The 7500-nt window shown below is 40.7% G+C and overlaps 1 pseudogene; it reads right to left on the bottom strand.

The window, feature by feature from the left end:
- LOC120565598 overlaps positions 1 to 7500 on the bottom strand; it is a 30816-nt pseudogene that overhangs the window by 14317 nt on the left and 8999 nt on the right.

Here is a 7500-nt window from a genome sequence, read left to right as displayed (position 1 = left end):
TGTCAATGGACGCTACGGGAATGTATGAGAAGGAAATCGAGTCAGCCAATTCTGAACCAACTCGTCTTCGAGATGAACGTATTCTAACGCATTTTAGTCAATAAAATGTTAACACAATAGTACATATTTGACCATTTAAATTTTAGACATTTTAGGGGAAGCTGAGCTTCCCTTGCAGTCTTAAAGAAATCGCCACTGCTGGAGTTATACCTATGGACTTATGTGACAATCTGTTGGAGTTCTTTGTCGGACGTATAGCGGACATCCGCAGGAATATACAACAGTGTTCTTATGAGCCTATGGATATACCTGTAATTCATGCTGTGTTGTCTGATTTTGAGCCTATTTCTTTATCCACACTTTTAGATATTGTTGGTAAATTAAAGTCGACAGTCTCTCCTCAAGACATTGTTCCTACAATGCTATTTAAGAAAGTTCTTGAATTGATTGGTCCATTTATATTATCAATAAATAATAAGAGTCTTCTGTCTGGAATTGTTCCAACTTACTGTAAACATGCTATAGTGCATCCTTTACTGAAAAAAACAAAACTTAGATAAGAGTGTGATGTGCAATTACAGACCAATCTCAAAGCTGCCCTATCTAGCAAAGATTCTGGAAAAATCAGTCTTCATTCAACTTGAGTCCTTCCTTATTAACAATTCTATCGGTGAAGTTTTTCAGTCGGGGTTCAAAAAACAACACAGTACAGAATCTGCATTATTAAAAGTTTTTAACGACGTTTTTATGGCCACAGACAGTGGTGACGTGACCTTACTTCTGCTATTAGATCTTACAGCAGCGTTTGACACAATCGACCACAATATTTTAATTGCACGCTTAGAAAAGTATGTAAGTATGTATGTAAGGAGGCCAAGTATGTAGCCAAGTATGTAGGTATCCGAGGTAATGTCTTAGACTGGATTAAATCTTATTTCCAAAACAGAAGTTTTTCAGTGCAAATGGGAGAATATACGTCGAGTTCAGCATCTTTATCATGCGGTATTCCACAAGGATCTATTTTAGCACCAGTCTTTTTTTCCTTATATATGTTGCCTTTAGGTCAGATCATGAGTAAATATGATGTCTCCTTTCACTGCTACGCAGATGACACGCAGTTGTATCTTCCCTTACAACCAGCTGTCCCTGCTGCTGTTGGAAGGCTGGCAGAGTGTTTTGGGGAGATTAAAAGATGGATGTCGGCAAATTTTTTATGTCTAAATGAGTCAAAAACTGAAATGATTTTATTCGGCCCTTCAGAGTCCGCTAATACATCTGAAATTGAATTGGGCACACTATCCCCCTATCTGATGAATCAAGTAAAAAACTTAGGTATAATCTGCGATAGTGCACTGAAATTTGATAAACAGATAAATCAAGTAGTCAAAATGAGTTTCTTCCAGTTAAGACTAATCGCTAAAATTAAGTCTTTTGTAACACGGAAGGACCTGGAAAAGATAGTGCATGCGTTTATTTTCACAAGATTGGACTACGGCAATGCATTGTATTATGGTGTTCATCAGAAAACCTTAAACAGACTGCAACTAGTCCAAAATGCGGCCGCAAGGCTACTGACAGGCACTCGGAAAAGTGAACATATCACTCCTGTATTAAAAAAACTACACTGGTTGCTGGTTTTCTACAGGATTAATTTTAAGATACTTTTATTTGTTTTTAAAGCACTGCATGGCACTGCTCCGACATATATAGCCGATCTAATCCAGGTGAATAAACCAAAGAGAGCACTTCGCTCCGAATCATTAAATCTCTTGGTAGTCCCGCGGACGTACAGGAAAATGAGAGGGCCGTTGCTCCCAGGCTGTGGAATAGTTTACCTCCCTATATTAGGGAATGTTCCTCTCCTATAGAGTTTAAACGACATTTGAAAGCTTACTTTTTCACTCTGGCTTTTGATCATCTATGAGTGCTGTGTTAATGATGTGAGAGGATTTTAGTAGTATTTACTAGTGGAATTTAATTGTCTTGAAGATTGTTTTATTGTATTTTTTGTACAGCACTGTGGTCAACTTTTGTTGTATTAATATGTGCTTTATAAATAAATTGAACATTGAACATTGAACATTTGTCTCTGTGTGTCTCTGTCTCTGTGTGTGTGTGTCTCTGTGTGTGTGTGTCTGTGTGTGTGTGTGTGTGTGTGTGTGTGTGTGTCTCTGACCTGGAGGAGGTAGCCAGGGCGACCACCATGGCCTGCAGCAGCCCACGGATGTAGGAGAAAGGGTTCTTCTTAGTGAGGATGAAGAAGAAGAGAGGGAGGAGGACCAGACCGTGCACGAAGAGGCCTGCGACCACGGTGATGCCGTACCAGCCCAGCTTCCTGCCCAGCGTGCTCGGGTCCTGCATGTCCAGGATCTTCCCCGCCACGAGGAAAATGATGCCGAACGGAAAGTACCTGAGAGGACCAGAGACAGTACATATAAGAACTTTTTCAGAATGTTTGTCATTTTTTCAGATTTTTTTGCCACTTTTTCTGACGTTTTTGTCAATTTTTCTGAATTTTTTTGTAACTTTTCCAGAATTTTTTTGTCAGTTTTTTGACATTTGTGCCACTTTTTCCGAATTTTTTGCCGTTTTTTTCAGATTTTTTTGCCACTTTTTCTGACGTTTTTGTCAATTTTTCAGCATTTTTTTGTCCGTTTTTTGACATTTTTGCCACTTTTTCTGAATTTTTTGCCGCTTTTTTCAGAATGTTTTTGTCATTTTTTCTGAATTTTTTGCCACTTTTTCCGAATTTTTTTGTAACTTTTCCAGAATTTTTTTGTCAGTTTTTTGACTTTTTTGCCACTTTTTCCGAATTTTTTGCCGCTTTTTTCAGATTTTTTTTGTCACTTTTTCAGATTTTTTGTCATTTTTGCAGATTTTTTGTTACTTTTTTTTGACATTTTTGCAACTTTTTCAGAATGTTTTGTCACTTTTTCTGACGTTTTTGTCAATTTTTCAGGTTTATATTGCACTGTAACGTTTATTCGCGTATTTTATCTTAAAGCGTAACTCCATCCTAGGGTATGTTGAATGTACGTGAGTCAAACTTTAGTTTAAAAGCATATTTAGGACCAAATCGCCACTTGTAAGATTCACCGTATTCTCGTTTTTGAATGGGAGAGCTATAGGGGCACTCTCACGCTAGTCTCAAAATAGATATTTTCGAAATACTAAGAAGGCTCGACACAACATGAGACTATGCTTTCACTTTTCACAACTTTCACACCGGCCTCGTTTAATTCGGTTGAATCTCACTAGAGTTGGTTTCCCCCCCCTCGGTACGGTTCGTTTGGGCAGGTGAGAACGCAGCAATCATATTGGGTGCTTTTTTTTGACATTTTTGCCACTTTATCAGAATTTTTTTGTAACTTTTTCAGAATTTTTTTGTCACTTTTTTGACATTTTTGTCACTTTTTTGACATTTTTTGCCACTTTTTCAGAATTTTTTGCCACTTTTTTGCCTTTTTTTTCACTTTTTTGACATTTGTGTCACTTTTTTTTCCACTTTTTCAGAATTTTTTGCCACTTTTTCAGAATTTTTGTTACTTTTTTTGACATTTTTGCCACTTTTTCAGAATTTGTGTCACCTTTGCTGACGTTTTTGTCACTTTTTAAATGTTTGGGGTACTTTTCTTTGACATTTTTGCCACTTTTTCAGAATTTTTTGTCACTTTTTCTGAAATTCTTGCCACTTTTACATACGAACGTACAGACCAATGTACATACGGACGTACGTAGGTCTGTATCTAGGTACGTGCGTAGGTCTGTACGTACATACATCAGTTATAAGCCAGGGGAGAGCATTCTCTCTTCCCATTGGTCAGATGTGTAGAGTATTTCTCACCAGACAGCGGCGTTGATGATCTTCATGACGCACTCGTTGACACACTGACAGACGTTGACCAATGGAGTGCCTCGCTCTCCCATCCTGCCTAGCAACAGGCCTGCAAACACACAGTTCAGACATTATTATTATTATTAATAATACTACAGCAGGGTTTTCCTTACCATTATGAGTGAGAGTGTGGGTGGGTGTGTGTGTGTGTGTGTGTGTGTGTCTCTGTGTGTGCGTACGTGTGTGTGTGTGTCTGTGCGTGTGTGTGTGTGTGTGTGTGGGTAAGTTGTGTGTGTGTGTGTTGTAAGTCGCGTGTGTGTGTGTGTGTGTGTGTGTGTGTGTGTGTGTGTGTGTCTGTGTGTGTGTGTTTTGTGTCTGTGTGTGTGTGTGTGTGTGTTTTGTGTCTGTTGTTGTTGTGTGTGTGTGTGCGTGGTGTTTGTGTGTGCGTCGTGTGTGTGTTGTGTGGGTGTGTGTGTGTGTGTTTGTGTCTCTGTGTGTGTGTTGTGTGTGTGGTGTGTCTGTGTGTCTGTGTGTGTGTGTGTGTGTTGTGTGTGTGTTTCTGTGTGTGTGTGTGTGTTGTGTTTGTGTGTGTGTGTGTGTGTGTGTGTGTGTGTGTGTCGTGTCTGTGTGTGTCTGTGTCTATGTGTGTGTGTGTGTGTGTGTGTGTGTGTTTGTTGTGTTTCTGTGTGTGTGTGTGTGTGTGTGTGTGTCTGTGTCTGTGTGTGTCTGTGTGTCTATGTGTGTGTGTCTGTGCGTGTCTGTGTCTGTGTGTGTGTGTGTGTGTGTCTGTGTGTGTGTGTGTGTGTGTGTGTGTGTGTGTGTGTGTGTGTGTGTGTGTCTGTGTGTGTGTGTGTGTGTGTGTGCGTCTCACCCATGGTGGCTGAGAAGATGACGATGCCCAGCACGTTCATCTGTCCGCTGGCGCCGGGACTGGTCTTATGCGGCGACATCCGGGCGGTGCCAGCTCCAGGAACACCATCACGACTTTTTTCCGCTCTTCCGTGTCTTTCCCGCCGGCTAACGGGTTCGGGACGGACGGTTCTGGTGAGTTTAGGATCGGAACCAGGTCCGTTTTGTACTGAAGGAGCACAGACAGGTTTGTTACGGATAGTTAAAGGCACACTGTGTAGGACTTTCTCCCATCTAGTGGTGAAATTGTATTTTGCATTCAAACAAATAGCGCTCTCTAGCGCCTCGCATCTGTCAACAAAGCGTAGCTCCTATGGCGCCATTTTGATGCTACCAAGCCATCACCTTCCCGTTAGCATCCCATTGACTCCCATTCATTTTGACGATAACTTTGAATGCACCACGAGGCTGTAGGTTACCCGGTGTCGAAATCCTCTACGGTGAAATACAGAAAAACTTCACATAAGGGGGTAAGCCAGCGTCTGAAAAGCGTAGCTCCTATGGCGCCATTCTGATGCTACCAAGCTATCACCTCCTGTTAGCATCCCATTGATTCCCATTCATTTTGGCGCCACTTTGACAGAGAATAACTTTACATCTGAAGCGTTTAAAGACTCTATTTGTGCGTTGTTTATTTCTAAAGAAACACGACAACGTATAAAAGGCTCCATTACCTTGTAGCTCACGTTATGGCTCCGTAGCAGACGCTTTTATAACAATAGGCTAACGATTGGGTCATAACCACGAGACTTACTGTCACACTTGGGGGACTACTACATGCGCAAGATAACACTGTTTTACCGAGGATACGACCTGCACGATCTGTTCCACGCTAGCCTATGGGTAGCCTACACCGGGAAGCTAACGTTAGTTTAGCTAACAGCTAATTCGGCTAACCGCTAGCTGACAGCCAGATTCAGTCTAAAATAAGTCAAACTTAATGGGAGAAGCAGGCTACAGCTACATTAAGACTTTACAGTAATAACAATAAAGACAAGTATTGATTGATTGTATTTTAAATGAGCACAAGTAAAGTAGAACTGACGTAACAGCTGTTATATATGTTAACGTTTTTATTTTAAAGTTTTATTTTGAGGGTCTTTTAAAGTTTTTACACGCTGTCTCAGCTAGCGGTTAGCCGAATTAGCTGTTAGCTAGACTAACGTTAGCTTGGCTGTCGACCGGAAGCGTGGGAACAGATCGTGCGGTGTCGTGAATCCTCGTACATACTGCGCGTGCGCGAACATTTTGCGCACGTGCAGAACGGATCGTGTACCGACAGTGTGTGTGCATTAACTAACAATGTAAACAGTTTTTATGTTTAATGTATTCTAACTTATTCAAAAGACGGAGCTTTAAGAGTTCCTCTCTTTTACTTTTAAAGGATAACACTTTTGTAAGAGCTACACTGAAGTTGTCAGTTTGATAAATGCAAGTTATTTCAATTGATATTCTGTAATATTTCAATCTTCATGTGCAAAAAAGGGCACATAAGTTCCTGTAGATGGCGATACACATTCTCCATTTTTTTGCCAAATAAATGAAAAGCTTGTTGAAATCACGACAATGTCTTCCCTCTTGCTGTAGCTAAATCTCAGCTAGCTTTCCTCAGAGATGGTCCCAATAATGGGCTTAAAGTCAAATCAAATTCAGTTTGTGCACGATTAGGCTACACGATATAACTATATAATTATTTAATACTGTATCCTACATTGTGGATAATTAAGCTATATACCGTATGATGAAGTATATTTCTGGAGCGTTAAAGATTAAAAGAAAAAATAAGAAACGTACAGAACCGAAAACCGTGATACGAACCGAACCGTGGGTTTTGTGAACCGTACCACCCCTAGGGACTACCGATGAAAATTTGCACTTTTGAGCTAACTCGGGCACATTTACATTGTTTTAATGTTGATTAATGTTCGCTGTCCCCTTTCAGATAAAGAAATCGAAACACAGTAGAGGAATTACCGTATAGTACAGGAGAAGCTCACAGGCAGTTTGGACTTCCATTATCTGTTTAGGTTTAATTACTAATGTTAACTAGCATGTTAGTGATCAGTAATTAGCCTGTGCCTATGTTATCTCCTTACATAGGATTCCTTCTCCTGTGGCTCGGCATAAGTACGATCCTCCATTATGAACTAAAGGGCAGTGACGAGCGCCCTCTCGCTGATCTCCTTCTCCGTCTCAGCTGGTTTCAGTAACGTGATGCTGGCTCTGAACGATAAAACGCGTTGTGGATTAGCTAGACAGGTCGGCTAGCGCTTTATGTCGCTCTCAGCCTTTACGAAAAGACGTGGAAGCCTCCGTGGACTTGCCCGTCCGATGTAAACACAGATAAGAAATTCTTCGCTTACGAGGATAAGTCAGATCATTGGTCATTTTACACCAATGGGGACATATTTATGAATGAAGACATTGATTTTAGCTAATAAAATACTTAAAAACACTACACAGTGTACCTTTTAAAAAAAGATTAAATTTGTTAGAGAGAGGAGATAGCCTGGGAAAACCCTGACTAACTTCCGGCAAATTTGAGATTTGGCCAAGAGCCCATTTCCAATTTTTCCAAATCGAGGCACCAATCACAACCGTTGAGGCGGGCTCTACACCAATCACAACCGTTGAGGAGGGCTCTACACCAATCACAACCGTTGAGGAGGGCTTTACACGATGATGATAGCACAGCGACGGCGAGCTTCTTCTTGTTTACATTCTTTGGATGCTTTTATATAGACCTTAGTGGTCCC

This window comes from Perca fluviatilis, chromosome 9, assembly GCF_010015445.1.
Source record: "Perca fluviatilis chromosome 9, GENO_Pfluv_1.0, whole genome shotgun sequence".
NCBI classification, from domain to species: Eukaryota; Metazoa; Chordata; class Actinopteri; order Perciformes; family Percidae; genus Perca; species Perca fluviatilis.
Note: the sequence above shows the minus strand (reverse complement) of the source record. Positions and strands in the feature narration are given on the sequence as shown.